Raw genomic sequence first — 20,170 nt, 5'->3', positions numbered from 1 at the left:
ACTATCCATCCTTATTCTTATCACCCCAAGAATCAGGTGCCAGTGAAGGTGGGGGTCTTGCAGTGGTTTCTCCTCCTGACGATGCATGCCCCAGGGCCCTGAGCAACCAGCCCAGAAACCTGGCCGGAGAAGGATATATTTCCTCCCAGGTTCAAAGTGGCAAATGGCTACTAGGGAAATAGAATTCAGCTTCTAGAGGCTTGGAAATGATGGCATCTGTTTTGTTTTGCTCTGTTTGTGTGTGTGTGTGTGTGTGTGTGTGTGTGTGTATTTTAAGGAATAGATTATCTAATTTGGGAAATGAAGGTTTTCTTTGTTCTCAGGATTAAATGACTTTCTCAGGACTGGATAGAAAGCAAAGGTTCAGCACCAGCACAACAGACCAATCATGCCCGCAGTCACATTTCATGTGCATATGTAAATCCAGTAACAATTTATTATAACCACTTACTTTTCTGGCAATATAAGCCTAGGTAATCCAGGGTGAACCAGCTCTGTGCAGACCTTCTACCACCCAAACCCACACATTCCCCCACACCAGACTTATAGCTAAAAATTAACAACCTAGGCAACAAGAGATCCCAAAGAACAGGTACAAGGTGGAAATTTTCTTCTGCTGAGGAATTTTCTGCTCCTATGGTCCAAGAGCTGCCATTCTTAGATTGTATTTTCAACTCCAATTCAACTCAACTTCATGGCTTTTGGTGAAGACACCAAGGCAGATGCCTTCTCTCTACCCAGATGGCATTGACAGTGCCCCATGGAATTTGTTTTGCGGCCCTTAGGCTGGTTCTTATAAGCAGAGAGGTATGACTTCTCTCACAAAGGAGGAAGAAACTTTCAGGTCAGATTTTCTTTGTGAAGAAAGTGAAAGCTTCCAGCATAAGCTTGCTTTATGTTCACAGGTCTTAGGAAGTGTATCAGAACACCCTCTGAAGGCTGAGTGCTATGGTTTAAATATCTGTTCCCCCAAAATTCATATGTTGAAATCCTAACCCCCAAGATGATAGTATTAGGAGTGGGACACAGCAAAAAGAATGACCTTCTCTGAGCCAGAAGCTTTCCCTAACTAGACACCAAAATTGCCAGCACCTTGTTCTTGGACTTCAGCCTCCACAACTGTGAGAAAAAAATTTCTGTTGTTATAAGCTACCCAGTCTATGATAGTATTTTGTTATAGCAGCCCAAATGGACCAAGACGCTGTGATGTCAGTTGAAATCAAATCCCATGGATTTTCTCACCCTCCAGGCAGGAAGGAGTCATCCTCTCCTCATTACTGTTACTATCACTACCCTTTGAACTTAGTGATGCCTTTCAAAATATTGTTGATAGTGTGATGAACACAGGTAAGTCAACTATTTACTGTGCACCTACTATGTCTCAGGCACTATTCTAGGCATTGGGGAAATGGCAGAGAATGAAACAGATGGACATTTCTGCCCTCTGTCCTTGTTGAACTTACATTCTAGTGGAAAGAACTGACAATAAACAAAATAAACATCTTTGGCAAAATGAATTACTAATTAGATGGTGATAAATCCTAAGGAGAAGAATAATGCAGAGAAGGAAGTAGAGGATGTCAAGGTTTAGAGGGGTGACCAGGACAGCCTCCTTAAGAAGAGCACATTTGAACAAAGACTGAAGCAGGTAAAGGGGGGAGTCACACGGATATCCTGATCCACAAGACCTTCCAGATTAATTCCTATTCTCCTTTCTACTCTTCATGGGCTTACACTACATAGCACATTTTGAGTGTTTCTAAATGTCAAAAAATCCTTTATAGGGCATGCATATGGACCATATTACCTAGTGCAACCTCCCAGGAACATCATTTACTATCTCGGTCACAGGTTGAAGCACTCAAGCCACCCTACAGAGCAGGGCCCGGGCACATAGTCGAACTGCTTCCGGTTGTCCATGCCGTTTCTTCATACGACCACCACAGGGGTCCAACAGGGTCTGCACTTGCCACAGATACGCCTATTCCTTTCACTGGAGGCTTGTGTGTTTGTTTTCAGGTAGCATCAAATCAGTGAGAAATTATTCATCAAAGCAGTTGCTAGTAGTCAAAGGAAAGAGCACAGACCTTGAGGTTAGAAGGGCTAGATGCAGTCCTGGTCCCAAGCACTTACCAGTGTTTGGCCTTGAACAAATATCAACTTACCTGAGCTTGTTTTGTTATCTTCAAAAGGGAGATGATAATACCTACTTCATCGAATTGAGGATTCATTCATTTCAAATGTATTGAGGACCCACTAAGAACTCTGCCAAGTCTTGGGAATGCAATTAAGAAAAAGCTAATGGGCTCCTGCCTGTGGCAGAAAGATAATTTTAAGATGCAGTAAATGAGGGACGCCTGGGTGGCTCAGTCGGTTAAGCGGCTGCCCTCAGCTCAGGTCATGGTCCCGGGGTCCTGGGATCGAGTCCCACATTGGGCTCCCTGCTCAGTGGGGAGCCTGCTTCTCCCTCTCCCTCTGCCGCTCCCCCTGCTTGTGCTCTCTCGCACTCTCTCTGTCAAATAAATAAATAAAATATTTTTAAAAAATAAAATAAAATGCAGTAAATGAACAGTTACAGTAAAATGTGAGTGATATAGCATAAAGAAAGTATGGGGTGCTGCTTTGTGGGAACACGTCAAAGAGCACCAGCTCACAGTGCATTAGAGAGGACCTCCCGGAAGAGTCTAGTCTCTTAGCTAGCATCTGAGGGCAAGTTATGAGGCAGTCACCAAATTCCTCCCTGATTTCATGATGTGCCTTTATTATTTTGGAAAAGGTAGTGGAAAATTGAAAAATAAAGGTGATACTATTAGCAACCCGAAGTAAAGATCTCGTCAACTTCACAGATTTGAGTCACAGATAGGAGTCACTGATCAGACCCAAAGGGGCAAATCTTTGGCCTCAGCAAAGAGCTAATTAAAGCTAGTTCAGTCTAGAAAGGAAAGAAAAAAATTACAATTGCATCATAAACACAAATATCTCAGGACGACTTCTTCAGAGCTCTCCAGAAATAGTAAGATGATACTGGTCTGTCACATATTTCAGTGAGAATTTTCAGAATTGCATTATGTGGGAAAATAAGAGACTGTCAGTCAGCTCCATTCCGGACATCACTTGGAGAGCTTACACCTCAAACTCACATGTCCAACCAAACACGCTGCACTTTTTCCTGTGTTCTCTCTCTAGGTGAATGACACCAAAATCCACCTCATCCAAGGCAAAAATTGCAGCATTCGACTTGTTTAAACACTTTTTAAAAAAATTTCACTGCTTAATGTTCTTTAGGATCTCCCCATTGCCTCAGGATGATGTCAAGCAGAGCTCACCAAGCCCTGCGAGGCCTGGCCTCCTCTCTCCCCAGCCCTGCATTCTGCCCGCCCAAAGACCTGAATTTCTTGCAGCTCCCCTGACCTGTGTGGCCTCGAACCTGCCACAGCTGTTTCCTACATATAGGGCACCTTACCGTCTCTGCGGCTGGCTTCCAGAGACTTCCTTCTCCTCCGCCCAAGACCAGGTTAGGTGTCCTCACTGGTGCTCACGTAGCATCCTGCACTTATGCTCGTGACGTGCAACCCTGGACAGTATCGACTGTGTATGGCCCTGCCCAGCCTCTCTGCCTGACCACCTCAGCCCCCTCAAGATCACAACTAGACTCCGGTTCTCCTCACTGCCCAGCAATCTTCCTTTACACTCATTGTTTCTCAGCTGAGCATCAGTTCAACTTAGCAATCAAGGGTAGAAGGAATATAATAGGAATACAATAGAAAAATGTGGATTTGAGTCTGAGACCCATCACTTACTCTGAGTCTTATTTCCTCCGTTGTAAAACAGGGATCATAATGGCACCTACCTCTTAGGTTGTTAAGAGAATTAAACAAGATACAACATGTAAACGGCCTGGCACAGAGGAAACATTCAATAAATGGTAGCTAGAATTAAGGTCACTTTGTCTTGTGTCTCCTATGTCTTTCACTTCATTCATTTTTTTTTCCATAAAGTGCTGGCCTTTTTTGGTGAACCAGCTAGAGTGTTCCTTCCCTTTGCTCAATGAACAGGGCAGTCACAGCACCCCCGAGGGACTTTGAACACTTCCTGACTCAATTTCCTTGGGATTGGACATTTGTCATCAACCATTTTGTCCCAACTTTTCTGTGTGGAAAGGAGGAAGACACTGGGTGGCTGGGACGTTATGTGAGCTCAGCATTCAGTGAATAAAGAACAAACCAGTTCATGCCCGCCCCACCCCACTCCCCCATGTTTCTCTCTGCCTCTTCTCTACCATGAAATACTAGAAGGGGGAATGAAGGAATTTGATCTATTTTAAAACTCACAACTGTTAAATGCTAACCCTCCAAATATTCACAACCTCTTTGATTGGTAACGAGTGATTAGCCTGTTTGTTACAAATGAAGGATATATTCAGAAGTCCTAGACAGCGGTGTCTCAAAGAGCAGGCGACAGTTCATTTGTCTCTGAGCCAATATCCTACCCTGCAGCCCAGCAATTTGAGAGACAGGGGATCTCCTCAGGCAGTCTTTTTAACTCAAGTTTTCTCTTAAGGAACAAAATGAAAGGAAGGTAGGGAGTATCCATTTCATTTGCTGGGATGCAGTTGGTACAGCCAGGACCTGCACAGAAACTAGCCGTGCAATTACGAAGCTCTATTTCCATATGAAAGCAAAGACAACAACAAAGCACAAAAATTAAGTGGGAGGAAAATGGACAAGGGTTTAAAATAGAGTGACTGGGTGATAATGCAGAGTTGGACCAGGCCGCATCAACCGTCAAGAATATCACTTTTATATCTAAGAATGTGATTTGTTTAAGAGTAGGGGACAGCTCAGAGAAAAAAAACACACTGTGTCCTTCCCGTGAGCCAGGCCTGACCTGGCCAGTGTACACACATTCCTTTATTTTTTTTAAGTTTTAATTTAAATTCCAGTTAGTTAAAATACAGTGAAATACTAGTTTCAGGTGTACAACACCCCCTTGCAACACCTGGTGTTCATCACAAGTAAGCTCCTTAATCCTCATCACCTATTTAACACCCTCCCACCTCCCTGCTGGTAACCATCAGTTTGTTCTCTATAGTTAAGAGTCTGTTTCTTGGTTTGCCTCTCTCTCTTTTTTTCCCCTTCGCTCATTTGTTTTGTTTCTTAAATTCCATGTATAAGTGAAATCATATGGTGTTTGTCTTTCTCTGACTTATTTTGCTTAGCATAATACACCCTAGCTCCATCCACGTTGTTGCAAATGACAAGATTTCATTCTTTTTTATGGCTGAGTGATATTCCATTATATATATACACCACATCTTCTTTACCCATTCATCAACTGATGGACATCTGGGCTCTCTGCATAATTTGGCTGTTGTAAATAATGCTGCTATAAACATCGGGGGGCATGTATCCCTTTGAATTAGTATTTTTGTATCTTTTGGGTAAATACTTAGTAGTGCAATCTCTGGTTCATAGGATAGCTCTATTTTTAACTTTTTGAGAAACCTCCATACTGTTTTCCAGAGTGGCTGCACCAGCTTGCATTCCCACCAACAGTGTAGGAGGGTTCCCCTTTCTCCGCATCCTCACCAACACCTGTTGTTTCCAGAGTTGTTGAGTTTAGCCATTCTGGCAAGTGTGAGGTGATATCTCATTGTAGTTTTGATTCACACATTCCTTTATTTGATGGCTCAAGTTTACCCAACTAGTACGTGGAAGAACAGGAACTTGAACCGAGGGCCTGACATCAAAGCTCTTCACCCTGTACCCCCATAAGAGCACTATGGCCTTAGCTGTGAGGGAGCTACAAGAGAAACCTGGAGGAGTTTTAAAATTTTGTTTTGCTTTGCTTTTTTCTTCTCTAAAGAAGGTAATGGAGGGCTTATTCAGTGCTTCTGAAGGAGAGTGAGGGTTTCATTCAAAAATAATAATACCATCTACTCTGTGTCAGACACTGTGTCCAGATAAGGACATAGGTGAATCAGACACAGCCCTTTCCATCAAGGAGGGGGAGGCAGACAAGTACAATTCTAACAGTAAGAACAGTGACCAACTTTCCAGATTACAGAAGATCTAAGACATGGTCATGTAAGAGTAATGAATGATAAGGCCTATAATAGAGGTATATGGTGAGCATTGAGGAGAGAACTAGTATTTGTAGTGTGTGTGTTTACTTGTGTGTGTGTGTGTACACAGCCATGTTATAGATGAAGAAAACAGGCTCCATGATATTTCATGACAGCCTAGGACTACACAGGTTATAGTGGCAAAGCTAGGGTTCTTTCCCAATTTATTTGACTCCAAAGTCCCTAGTCTTTCTACGTTACAAAGAGATGGGAGCAACCGGGAAACCTGGGGAAAGCTTCATGGAGAAGCTCACATTCCCAGGCCACACTAGATGAGACTTATCTTTTGGGCAGTTCCTTTCTGGAACCAGCTAAGATCTATAGCAGGTTTGTTGGTAAGCTACTTTGATCTTTTTTGGAAAGAAGTGGCATAAATAAATTCAATCATTCATTAAGAGGCAACAAAGAGCGAGCTCTTCCTGTTAGCTGAGTTTGGATTTATGGGAAAGATCTTTTAGGGATAATCCATTCTAATTCCAACACTACCCCCAGGCAGTTTTCTTGGGAAATATGACTGAATTTTAAAAGATTAAATTGTGTGTATAAAGTGGATTTTTAAGAATGATTTTTCCCAAGGAGTGGCTCCTTTCTCTTCTTAAGTGGGACTGGTTTAATTAACTATAATGAGTGTGAATCACCCTGAGAACTAATCTTTTTTTATTTTTTTCAAAAGTATTCTCCTAATGTGAGTGAACTGAGGGCTCACTGCTTGCCTCCAGTGGATAGAAAGCAGGGTAGAGGGCCTGCAGCAGCTTATTGCAAGACTTATTTGGACCCTAAAGTAGACTTCCATCTTAAGTAATATTAACAATGATCCTCTACCAGGTTCCCAATTCTGAGGGTTGTAGCTGAACCTAGAAGTAAGTGTCAAGTAGCAACTTGGACATAGCAGGGATGACTAAATAGTTACTACAATGTTTTTAAGACCAGGAACTAATACCTAAAGATGGAAAACAGCCAACAAGAGCTAATGATGTATTGGATTCAAAAACTGAAAGGCAGATGCTTAAGGAAAAATACACGAGACATATCTTTTAATCTTTTAATTGCTGTGTGTGTTCTGTATTTCAGCCTTATTATGAGCTCCTTGAGGTCAAAGCCTAATCTGTTAAACTGTTTTTCTGTCCCCTTAATAATGCCCTAGGATAGTTTACTCAGTAAATCCATGGTGGTAAAGACAACCTTGCAGGTAGCTGAGTAGTATTTCCCTTTTTAATTTAAAACAGCAGCTATGGGGGGCGGAGCAAGATGGCGGAGGAGCAGGAGACCTGGATTTCGTCTCCTCTCAGGAATTCAGCTGGATAGGGATCAAACCATTCTGAACACCTACAAACTCAACAGGAGATCGAAGAAAAGAATAGCAACAACTCTCTGAACAGAAAAGCGACCACTTTCTGGAAGGTAGGACGTGCAGAGAAGTGAATCCGAGGCGATAGTCGGGAGGATAGACGGCGGGGGAGGGGCCTCCGTCGGCCGCTTCTGGCAAGTGATAGAGCCGCGGAGCACAAAATCGGAACTTTTAGAAGTCGGCTCCGCTGAGGGACGTCACTCTGGTGGCTAAGTGGGGGGTGGAACCTTCGCGGGACAGTGTGGTCTCAGGACCCTTGGGGTCACAGAAAGACCGGGGGTGCCTGAGTGCAGCAGAGCCCCCAGGTATCGGAGCAGGGAAGCCGGCTGCAGAGACGGAGCCCAGGCGTGGGCTCTCAGCTCGGGGTTGCCATAAACCGTGATCCGCGGCACAGTCGGGCCACTGCTCCTCCAGCAGGGACCCAACAAGCGGCAGATCCGGGGAGACTCACCTTCTTCCCCCGGGAGGAGAGGTGCGGGAGCGCACCGCGGGGATCTGCTGGGTTTGGAGACTCCACCCGGGGTCGGGTGCCAGAGATAGAAACGCGCAGTCACAGGCCGGGTGAGCGCGGAGTGTGGCCGGAGACCGGGGAGACGGGAGTGACTGACTGCTTTTCTCTGGGGGCTCGCTGAGGAGCGGGACCCCGAGTTCTCGGCTCCTCCGGGGCGGAGATTGGGAGGCCGCCATTTTCACTCTCTGCCTCCAAAGCTGTACGGAAAGCTTGCAGGGAACAAAAGCTCCGGAGAGCAAACCCGAGCAGATTACATAGCCTGGACCAGGCAAGGGCGGGGCAATTCCGCCTCCGGCAAAGACATTTGGGAACCACGGCAACAGGCCCCTCCCCCAGAAGATCAGCAAGAACAGCCAGCCAAGACCAGGTTCACCGATCAGTGAGAATGGCAGAACTCCAGCGCTAGGGGAATACTGCACATAGAATTCATGGCTTTTTTACCATGATTCTTTAGTCTTTCAAAGTAAATTATTTTTTTTAACTGTCTTTTTTTCTTTTTTTCTTTTTTTTTGAATTTTTCTTTTTCCCTTTTTCAACCAACATCTTATCAATCCCTTTTTTAAAAAAACATTTTTATTTTTCATGTTTTAGAGTCATATTCTATCCCTTCATAGTAGTTATCCGTATTTTTGGCATATATATATAAGTTGTTCTCTCTTTAAAATTTTGAGATAGTTTCTTCTAACAGATCAAAATATACTCTAAATCTCTAGTGTATGGTTTTTTTCTACTCCCCTGCCTGATCACATTCTTTCCCTTTTTTCTTTTTTTTTTTAAATCCTCTTCTTTCTTTTTTCAAACAACTTATCAATTCCTTTTATAAAATTTTTTATAATTTCCATTTTTACAGTCATATTCCATCCCTTCATCATATCAACCCTTATTTTTGTACATATATAAGTTTTTCTTTCTTTAAAATTTTGGGAGGCACTTTCTTTTAACAGACCAAAATACACCCAAAATCTAGTGTGTGGCACTGATCTATAAACCAGCCTGATCATATTTGATCACATTCTGTTTTTGTTTTGTTTTGTTTTGTTCTGCTTTTGTTTGTTTTTATCTTTATCTTTATCTTTTTCTTTTTTCTTTTTTTCTTTCTTTTTCTTTTTTCTCTCTTTCTCTTTCTTTTCCCACTGCTTCAGGTCTTTTCTGATTTGCCTAGAGTATATTTTCTGGGGACGTTGTTACCCTGCTAGCATTTTGTTCTCTCATTAATCTATTCTCCTCTGCACAAAATGACAAGACGGAAAAAATCACCTCAACAAAAAGAACAAGAGGTAGTACTGACTGCCAGGGACCTACTCAATACGGACATTAGTACGATGTCAGATTTAGAGTTCAGGATCATCACTTTAAAGATACTAGCTGGGCTTGAAAAAAGCATGGAAGTTATTAGAGAAACCCTTTCTGGAGAAGTAAAAGAACTAAAATCTAACCAAGTAGAAATCAAAAAGGCTATTAATGAGGTGCAATCAAATATGGGGGCGCTAACTGCTAGGATAAACGAGGCAGAAGAAAGAATCAGTGAGATAGAAGACCAAATGATGGAAAATAAAGAAGCTGAGAAAAAGAGAGATAAACAACTACTGGATCACGAGGGCAGAACTCGAGAGATAAACGATACCATAAGACGAAACAACATTAGAATAATTGGGATCCCAGAAGAAGAAGAAAGTGAGAGAGGGGCAGAAGGTATAATGGAGCAAATTATAGCAGAGAACTTCCCTAATTTGGGGAAGGAAACAGGCATCAAAATCCAGGAAGCACAGAGAACCCCTCTCAAAATCAATAAAAATAGGTCAACACCCCGACATCTAATAGTAAAACTTACGAGTCTCAGAGACAAAGAGAAAATCCTGAAAGCAGCTCGGGAGAAGAGATATGTAACCTAAAATGGTAGAAACATTAGATTGGCAACAGACTTATCCACAGAGACCTGGCAGGCCAGAAAGGACTGGCAGGACATATTCAGAGCACTAAATGAGAAAAATATGCAGCCAAGAATACTATATCCAGCTAGGCTGTCATTGAAAATTGAAGGAGAGATAAAAAGCTTCCAGGACAAACAAAAACTAAAGGAATTTGCAAACACAAAACCAGCCCTACAAGAAATATTGAAAGGGGTCCTCTAAGCAAAGAGAGAGCCTAAAAGCAACATAGACCAGAAAGGAACACAAACAATATACAGTAACAGTCACTTTACAGGCAATACAATGGCACTAAATTCCTATCTTTCAATAGTTACCCTGAATGTAAATGGGCTAAATGCCCCAATCAAAAGACACAGGCTATCAGATTGGATTAAAAAACAAGACCCATCAATATGCTGTCTGCAAGAGACTCATTTTAGAACCAAAGACACCCCCAGATTTAAAGTGAGGGGGTGGAAAACCATTTACCATGCTAATGGACACCAAAAGAAAGCTGGGGTGGCAATCCTTATATCAGAAAAATTAGATTTTAAACCAAAGACTGTAATAAGAGATGAGGAAGGACACTATATCCTACTTAAAGGGTCTATCCAACAAGAAGATCTAACAATTGTAAATATCTATGCCCCTAACATGGGAGCAGCCAATTATATAAGGCAATTAATAACAAAAGCAAAGAAACACATCGACAACAATACAATAATAGTAGGGGACTTTAACACCCCCCTCACTGAAATGGACAGATCGTCTAAGCAAAAGATCAACAAGGAAATAAAGACTTTAAATGACACACTGGACCAAATGGACTTCACAGACATATTCAGAACATTCCATCCCAAAGCATTGGAATATACATTCTTCTCTAGTGCCCATGGAACATTCTCCAGAATAGATCACATCCTAGGTCATAAATCAGGTCTCAACCAGTACCAAAAGATTGGGATCATTCCCTGCATATTTTCAGACCACAATGCTTTGAAACTAGAACTCAATCACAAGAGGAAAGTCGGAATGAACTCAAATACATGGAGGCTAAAGAGCATCCTACTGAAGAATGAATGGGTCAACCAGGAAATTAAAGAAGAATTAAAAAAAATTCATGGAAACCAATGAAAATGAAAACACAACTATTCAAAATCTTTGGGATACAGCAAAGGCAGTCCTAAGAGGAAAGTATATAGCAATACAAGCCTTTCTCAAGAAACAAGAAAGGTCTCAAGTACACAACCTAACCCTACACCTAAAGGAGCTGGAGAAAGAACAGCAAATAAAGCCTAAACCCACCAGGAGAAGAGAAATAATAAAGATCAGAGCAGAAATCAATGAAATAGCAACCAAAAGAACAGTAGAACAGATCAATGAAACTAGGAGCTGGTTCTTTGAAAGAATTAACAAGATTGATAAACCCCTGGCCAGACTTATCAAAAAGAAAAGAGAAAGGACCCAAATCAACAAAATCATGAATGAAAGAGGAGAGATCACAACCAACACCAAAGAAATACAAACAATTATAAGAACATATTATGAGCAACTATATGCCAGCAAATTAGATAACCTGGAAGAAATGGATGCATTCCTAGAGATGTATCAACTACCAAAACTGAACCAGGAAGAAATAGAAAACCTGAACAGACCTATAACCACTAAGGAAATTGAAGCAGTCATCAAAAATCTCCCAAAACACAAAAGCCCAGGGCCAGATGGCTTCCCAGGGGAATTCTACCAAACATTTCAAGAAGAATTAATACGTATTCTTCTGAAACTGTTCCAAAAAATAGAAATGGAAGGAAAACTTCCAAACTCATTTTATGAGGCCAGCATTACCTTGATCCCAAAACCAGACAAAGACCCCATCAAAAAGGAGAATTACAGACCAATATCCCTGATGAACATGGATGCAAAAATTCTCACTAAAATACTAGCCAATAGGATCCAACAGTACATTAAAAGGATTATTCACCACGACCAAGTGGGATTTATCCCTGGGCTGCAAGGTTGGTTCAACATCCGCAAATCAATCAACGTGATACAATACATTAACAACAGAAAGAACAAGAATCATATGATCCTCTCAATAGATGCAGAAAAAGCATTTGACAAAGTACAGCATCCTTTCTTGATCAAAACTCTTCAGAGTATAGGGATAGAGGGTACATACCTCAATATCATAAAAGCCATCTATGAAAAACCTACAGCGAATATCATTCTTAATGGGGAAAAACTGAGAGCTTTCCCCCTAAGATCAGGAACGCGGCAGAGATGTCCACTATCACCACTGCTATTCAACATAGTATTGGAAGTCCTAGCCACAGCCATCAGACAACAAAAAGAAATAAAAGGCATCCAAATCGGCAAAGAAGAAGTCAAACTCTCACTCTTTGCAGATGATATGATACTTTATGTGGAAAATCCCAAAGACTCCACCCCAAAACTGCTAGAACTCATACAGGAATTCAGTAAAGTGGCAGGATATAAAATCAATGCACAGAAGTCAGTGGCACTCCTATACACCAACAACAAGTCAGAAGAAAGAGAAATTAAGGAGTCGATCCCATTTACAATTGCACCCAAAACCATAAGATACCTAGGAATAAATCTAACCAAAGAGGCAAAGGATCTGTACTCAGAAAACTATAAAATACTCATGAAAGAAATTGAGGAAGACACAAAGAAATGGAAAAACGTTCCATGCTCATGGATTGGAAGAACAAATATTGTGAAGATGTCAATCCTACCTAGAGCAATCTACACATTCAATGCAATCCCCATCAAAATACCATCCACTTTCTTCAAAGAAATGGAACAAATAATCCTAAAATTTGTATGGAACCAGAAAAGACCCCGCATAGCCAGAGGAATGTTGAAAAAGAAAAGCAAAGCTGGCGGCATCACAATTCCGGACTTCCAGCTCTACTACAAAGCTGTCATCATCAAGACAGTATGGTACTGGCACAAAAACAGACACATAGATCAATGGAACAGAATAGAGAGCCCAGAAATGGACCCTCAACTCTATGGTCAACTAATCTTTGACAAAGCAGGAAAGAATGTCCAATGGAAAAAAGACAGTCTCTTCAACAAATGGTGTTGGGAAAATTGGACAGCCACATGCAAAAGAATGAAACTGGACCATTTCCTTACACCACACACAAAAATAGACTCCAAATGGTTGAAAGACCTCAATGTGAGACAGGAGTCCATCAAAATCCTAAAGGAGAACACAGGCAGCAACCTCTTCGACCTCAGCCGCAGCAACTTCTTCCTAGAAACATTGCCAAAGGCAAGGGAAGCAAGGGCAAAAATGAACTATTGGGACTTCATCAAGATAAAAAGCTTTTGCAAAGCAAAGGAAACAGTCAACAAAACCAAAAGACAACTGACAGAATGGGAGAAGATATTTGCAAATGACATATCAGATAAAGGGCTAGTATCCAAAATCTATAAAGAACTCATCAAACTCAACACCAAAAGAACAAAGAATCCAATCAAGAAATGGGCAGAAGACATGAACAGACATTTTTCCAAAGAAGACATCCAAATGGCCAACAGACACATGAAAAAGTGTTCAATATCGCTCGGCATCAGGGAAATCCAAATCAAAACCTCAATGAGATACCACCTCACACCAGTCAGAATGGCTAAAATTAACAAGTCAGGAAATGACAGATGTTGGCGGGGATGCGGAGAAAGGGGAACCCTCCTACACTGTTGGTGGGAATGCAAGCTGGTGCAGCCACTCTGGAAAACAGTATGGAGGTTCCTCAAAAAGTTGAAAATAGAGCTACCATATGATCCAGCAATTGCACTACTGGGTATTTACCCCAAAGATACAAAAGTAGGGACCCGAAAGGGTACGTGCACCCCGATGTTTATAGCAGCAATGTCCACAATAGCCAAACTGTGGAAAGAGCCAAGATGTCCATCAACAGATGAATGGATAAAGAAGATGTGGTATATATATACAATGGAATATTATGCAGCCATCAAAAGGAATGAGATCTTGCCATTTGCAACGACGTGGATGGAACTGGAGGATATTATGCTGAGCGAAATAAGTCAAACAGAGAAAGACATGTATCGTATGACCTCACTGATATGAGGAATTCTTAATCTCAGGAAACAAACTGAGGGTTGCTGGAGTGGGGGGTGGGATGGGAGGGATGGGGTGACTGGGTGATGGACACTGGGGAGGGTATGTGCTCTGGTAAGCGCTGTGAATTGTGCAAGACTGTTGAATCTCAGATCTGTACCTCTGAAACAAATAATGCAATATATGTTAAGAAAGAAAAAAAGAAGAAGAAGAATGTAGCAGGAGGGGAAGAATGAAGGGGGGGAAATCGGAGGGGGAGAAGAACCATGAGAGACGATGGACTCTGAAAAACAAACTGAGGGTTCTAGAGGGGAGGGGGTTGGGAGGATGGGTTAGCCTGGTGATGGGTATTGAGGAGGGCACGTTCTGCATGGAGCACTGGGTGTTATGCACTAACAATGAATCATGGAACACTATATCTAAAACTAATGATGTAATGTATGGGGATTAACATAACAATAAAAAATTAAAAAAATAAATAAATAAAAATAAAACAGCAGCTATGGATGTTATTTCATGATTGACTCATTTATGTAAATGGAAGTTTTGTTATCAGATGCATACCTATTAAGATTTTTACATCTTATTGATGAATTGACCCTTTTATCATTATGAAATGTCCCTCTTGATCTCTAGTAATGTTCCTTGTCCTGAAGTATATTTTTCTGATGTTAATATAGTCATTTTCCTCATTATTTTTGTTTTCTTTTAAATTCTTGAGTTTATTTAGAATAATTGGTCTTATAGTCCTTTTCTGCTAATTCCATCATCTGGATCTATTATATCTGAGTCTATTAATATTGACTGATTTTTCTCCTCATTGTGGGTCACATTTTCCTGTTTCTTCACATGTCTAGTTATTTTTATTGAATGCTGGACATTCTGCGTGTTACATCATTGAATGCTGGGTTTTATTTTCCTTCAAAAAGTGTTGAATTGATTTGACAGGCAGATAAATTGTTTGATTATTAGTTTGATCTTCCTGAGGCTTGTTTTAAGCTTTGTTAAAGTGGATCTAGTTCGGCCCTTTTGAAGGTATTAAAGGGCCTTCTTTCTAAAGTCTTTACTGACTCTTTCAGTTGTTTAACAAGCTAGCTTCACTTTGGCTGGCCAGAACCTAAATGTCTCCCTACCCTAGGTGAGGCCTAGGAATTGTTCAGCTTAAAGCTTCCATTTCCTGACCATATGGAGTTTTACTCTTTGTATTTGCAGCTTAGTATTCAGCCAAAGACTCAAGGGAACTTCTATGCACATTTCTGGAGTTCTATATAGCTCCCTTTTCTCTGGTATCTTACTCTACACTCTCTGGCTCTGTCAGTCTTCCCAAACTCTGATCTCTGTCTTCTCAACTCAGTGAGACCTCTATGCTCTGCTTGGGTTTTCCCTGGGTCCAGTCCAAAAACTGCCTCCAGATAAAAAGCTGAAACAATTGTAGGGTTTACTTCATTTTCCCCCCTAAAGTCAGGGATCGCAGTCCTTTGCTGACTATTTTCAATAACTGAAAACTTTCGCTTCACATATTTCATCCAGTCTTTTTAGTTATTTACAGTGGGAGGTCTAGTCCAATATCATTTATTCTGTCATGACTATGGGCAGAAACCCTGCTTAATGATGTGTGTCAAGCTTGACCCCAATATCCATAGAGAAAGAGCAATATTTTTCTCCCATTAATCTTTAATTTATCCTTGCTATATGGAGATGTGTACTTGCTGCCAGGATTCTGCAAGTAACTTGATCTGAAGTATCCTAACCAGGCCATGAAAATGATAGGTAAACCTGGCTATCATCACGTATGAAGCAGACTGAGTACCCTTAAGAAAGAAAAATGAAAAGCAAGAAAGTGGAAGAGGAGAAAGAGCAAAGGAAAGAGGCGGGGAAGAGAGAAAATCACATAAGAAGAATGGAAAAGGAAAAGAACAAGAATTTTAAATCTCCATGAATTAGGTTTTTCAGAAGAATAACACTTCTGCCTACAGCCAGGGGTGCTGTGAGCATGGAGGCACAGATGAGAAAAAGGGGACAAAATATTTCTCTTTTTATTCATTGTATTTTCTTTCTTTTGCAAGGAAGGACATATTTATAAGAAATCTTTATAATAAGACAATGAAAAGTGATAATGAGAGTGGAATATTTTAACTTAAGAATTTTTTTTAAGTTATGAAATGAAGACAATGGATTTTGGCAATGGAGTGAAGGTGGGTATTGAGTGCTGGAGATGTCAATGAGTAAGTATTCTAGCTGTGCCAGATAACACAGCTCACACACTTGAGCTCCTTTCAGCTTCCTCAGCAAAATGGCTTACTATGTGTGGTCTATAACATCAGTCAATAATCCATCCTAGAAGGCAACAGGTGTTGAGTTCTTTACTTCTTACTTGTATTTCTAATTTATTACTTGTAGTCCAGATTTAGCTCTTTGGAAACAAAGCCCATACCGTGGCTATAGTTGCCAGAGTTTTCGAAGCTAAGGGTATTTTTTTCTGACAAAAGACAAATAGCTGGAAATTAAATGTATTTTTGTTGTTGATGTTGTTGTTTTGTTTTGTTTTGTTTTGTTTTGGCTCAGTGGGAAAAAATTCTACGATTCAACAAAAATCCTCAGCAGTGGACTGAACAGGCTGGGAATGGCAGGGGATTTCCTAGAAGTGTTTGCTACCATTTCTCAAGGACAATCAAAATCTAAAACTAGTTGTTTCCTGTTTCTCCCTCTTTTTTGCTAAATTGGAACACTGAGACAGACCAGAAACTGAAGATGTGAAAAAATGTCTCAAAGTACAGCTGTTTTAAAACGGCCATTAGGAGCAACTTAAGTGTCCAAAGTTAGTATGTGCATGAGCTTCTGACATTAGCTATGTGGATGCTTCCTCTACTTGGAGCTGAGAGGAGAAAAGCCTTCCCCTAAAGGATGCTTTCAAGCAAGAATTTATTTTGGCCATCGACATGAGAGCTTGCTGAGTTTTTCTGCCTCGTCCTCCACTCTCTCTACTATAAGTGAGGGTAGCTCAGAAGGAGGTGACACTCACTGATTCTAAACTAAGGAAAGGACTTTCAGCAGATGTGGGGTGGGAGCGCATTTCCTGATCCACACTGTCAAAACAAGGATTGAAAGAGAGCAGGGGTACGCCTGTGCCTCCCTTCAGTGGTGCTCTTAATGTGTCTGCAACAAGTGGAACCCTAATTTAAAATGATATTTGTGATGGGGAACCAGAGCACACAGCAGCTGCATGTGGCTGGGCTCAGTCCTCTTATGAGTGCTCTCTGTTTGTTGACTGCCATTCTAAAGTCTTAGCTAGATAGGGGGCCAGTTCAGATGACCTTGGCAATGGCAGCACCAGCAACCGACAATGGATGGAAGGGGACAGGTGTTATCTTCAGATGGGGAAGACAACGTGACTAGTGCCATCTAAGTATTTATAATCTCATGAGAGAGAGAAGCACACATTCCCAGGCAGCACTGCGAGAGCAGGGAAAAGACCTCAGACATCATTGGCTCATCTGAAGGAATTCTTCAGACGTAAAAGAGCAAAAATGAAGTTAAGAAAATTGTTATGGGCTGAATTGTGTTTCCCCAAAATTCATATGTTGAAGTCCTAACCCCCAATGCCTCAGAATGTGACTGAATTTGGAGACAGAACCTTTAAAGAGGCAATTAAGTTAATGAGGCCATTGGGATGGGCCCTAATCCATCCAACCGGTGTCCTTAAAAAGAGGTTAGGATATACACCTGGGATACAGGAACACAGAGAACGACCACAAAACGACACCGGGAGGAGGCAGCCATCCACAGGCCAAGGAGACAGGCCTTCGGAAGAAACCAACCCTACCTACACTTTGATCTTGGATTTCTAGCCTCCAGCACTGTGACAAAACTGATTTCTGTTTTGTAAGCCACCCAGCCTGTGGTACTTTGTTCTGGTAGCCCTTGCAAACTGATATACAAGGTAAAGGAATTTGTCCAAGTTCACATAAGAATTTGGAGTCAGAGCTCTGAATCTTCCAGAACTGCAACCTTCCCGTTTAACCACAGAACTCACACATACGTACATAACAGAGGAGTCACTCAAACTTTCAGAGGGTTTTTTCTGTATACTTCTATGAAGCCAGAGAGCCTATAATGGGAAAATGTGTGCAATTCAAATGCTACTTACAGTGGTCACGAGAAACCCACCTCTGGAGACTCACATTAGAAGCAGAGCTGGTGTTGGCACAGCAAACACTCTGAATCTGATGTCTTGGGGCATAGGCGCTGGCGATGGGGACATGTGTGACCGAGCCCGAGAGAGCGCCGCAAAGGGGGGGCCTGTGGCAATGGGCTGAGTTAAGCTGCAGGACCTCTGGCCCCTTCCCACCCGGTTCCAGCCTGTTCTGGGTGGTAAGTGCCCTCGCTACTGCCACCAAATACGCCCAGCTTAAGGGTAAATGCCTCCTGGGTTCCTGTGGTGCCTAAGAGCTTAGATCAGGGCTATTTTTGAATGACTGTGCACAAAGAACGAATAAATAATTCCTGCTTAACTGCAAGCTGCTTCAAGGCTAAGTCCCTAAATCTTCGGATGCTCTTCTCATATAGAATGTCCACAGGGCACTCTCTCTCTCCCTGTACATTTGGGCAGAACTCTCCACACCTCACCTTTTCTTCAGGCCTCCCACCCAGTATCAGGCCACCAGCGCAGGCTGCCTGAGAGTGTCTTTAGCCTCGTTGGTGGAAGAGTCATTTCCCTTTAAGTTGGTTAGCTCATGTGTTTTCACGCTGTAACTCTCCTCTGTGAAATGCCTCCTCCCTCTGGCTTTATGGTACCACTCGCCTACCTTATGTCAACATGGTGATTTGCTATCTGCAGGCTGTTTCCCCTCCCAGCTGACACCTGTGCTGGGCTGGGGGAGTCTCGGAGGGAAGGAGTCTCCAGCCTGGGCAACTGGGCAGACGGGGCTGCCATTCCCTGAGATGGGCACATCAGGGAAGGATCGTGGGTGGGGAGGGAGAGAGAGCAGAGATGTCTGTGACAGTTGGATGTGAACCTGCCCTGGGCTGGAGGCAAGACTCAGAAAGTCTCAAGCAGAAGGCCGACTGGTGAAGGACCTGCTCACTGGAGGCATTTCCTTGATTTCTCAACACATCCCTCCCTTTATCAGCTGTATCACAGGTCCCCACCAAAGGCAACTCCCCTTTTTGTAGATGTACAGTGAGACGTCCATTTTGATACATAAGGTATTGGCCTCTCTGCAGAAGCAGGCATAGGAAATATCACCATCCCAACCCACCGTGAAACACCCTTTCCCTAACTTCGACTCCGTTTGCCACCTTCTCCCCAAATTCCTCTTTCATCCTCCCTCTCCAAAGGCAGCTACCCGTATGCACCCACACACTACTTGTTCAAGCCTCCTTTGCCAAAGGGAATGAGGTGGTGTGCTGCACATCAGCCAGTTTGCACTTTTTCTGCTACGATCATCAGTGGGAAGCTGGAGCAATCTTGTCTTCAGACGCCAGCCAGGCCTTTGGGGACTCGCTGAGGAATAATGCTCAGTGGGTGGCAGTAGGCGCAGCTTGGATGACTTCCTCCAAGCAAAGCCAGAGGGATGTGATCATTAAGACCTCTTGAATCAACAGGGAGTAGATTTTCATAAATGAGTCAGCTCTCATAAAGCTGGCACGTCTGCATCTAGCCCTTATCTGTGCCTTTCTGGAACCTCCTACCACCCTCAAGGCCCTGAGCATCCAGCCTTGGGCTTGGGCTAGGACTCCACATAAATAAACTGCAATGCTGGAAAATCCGGTGTTATGCCCAGTTGTTCCAGTTATTTCGGGACATTTTCCTGCTAACAGGTTGTCCCTGATTACCACACATTCCCCCAGGAGCGTCAAGTTGTCAACCCAATTCATCTGAAGCTGACAACTCTTTGATCTGAGGGCTTAAGAATAGAGCTTGTTTACTCTAACAAGTATCATATGCAGTCAGAATCTGGATGGGGAAAACATCTTAACATAATTTAATACCAAAATTCTTCTTTATAATAGGTAACATACACAAGATGCACAAGTACCTGAAAATTTTTATTCACAAAATCACAGATATTTCAATAGCTAGGGACATTTCTCCAGTATTTGGTTCCAAGAGATTTGATCACTGAGATTCAGGAGAAGTTGCAAAAAAAGCCATAGACCCTGATCA

This window comes from Halichoerus grypus, chromosome 6, assembly GCF_964656455.1.
Source record: "Halichoerus grypus chromosome 6, mHalGry1.hap1.1, whole genome shotgun sequence".
Lineage (NCBI taxonomy): Eukaryota > Metazoa > Chordata > Mammalia > Carnivora > Phocidae > Halichoerus > Halichoerus grypus.
Note: the sequence above shows the minus strand (reverse complement) of the source record.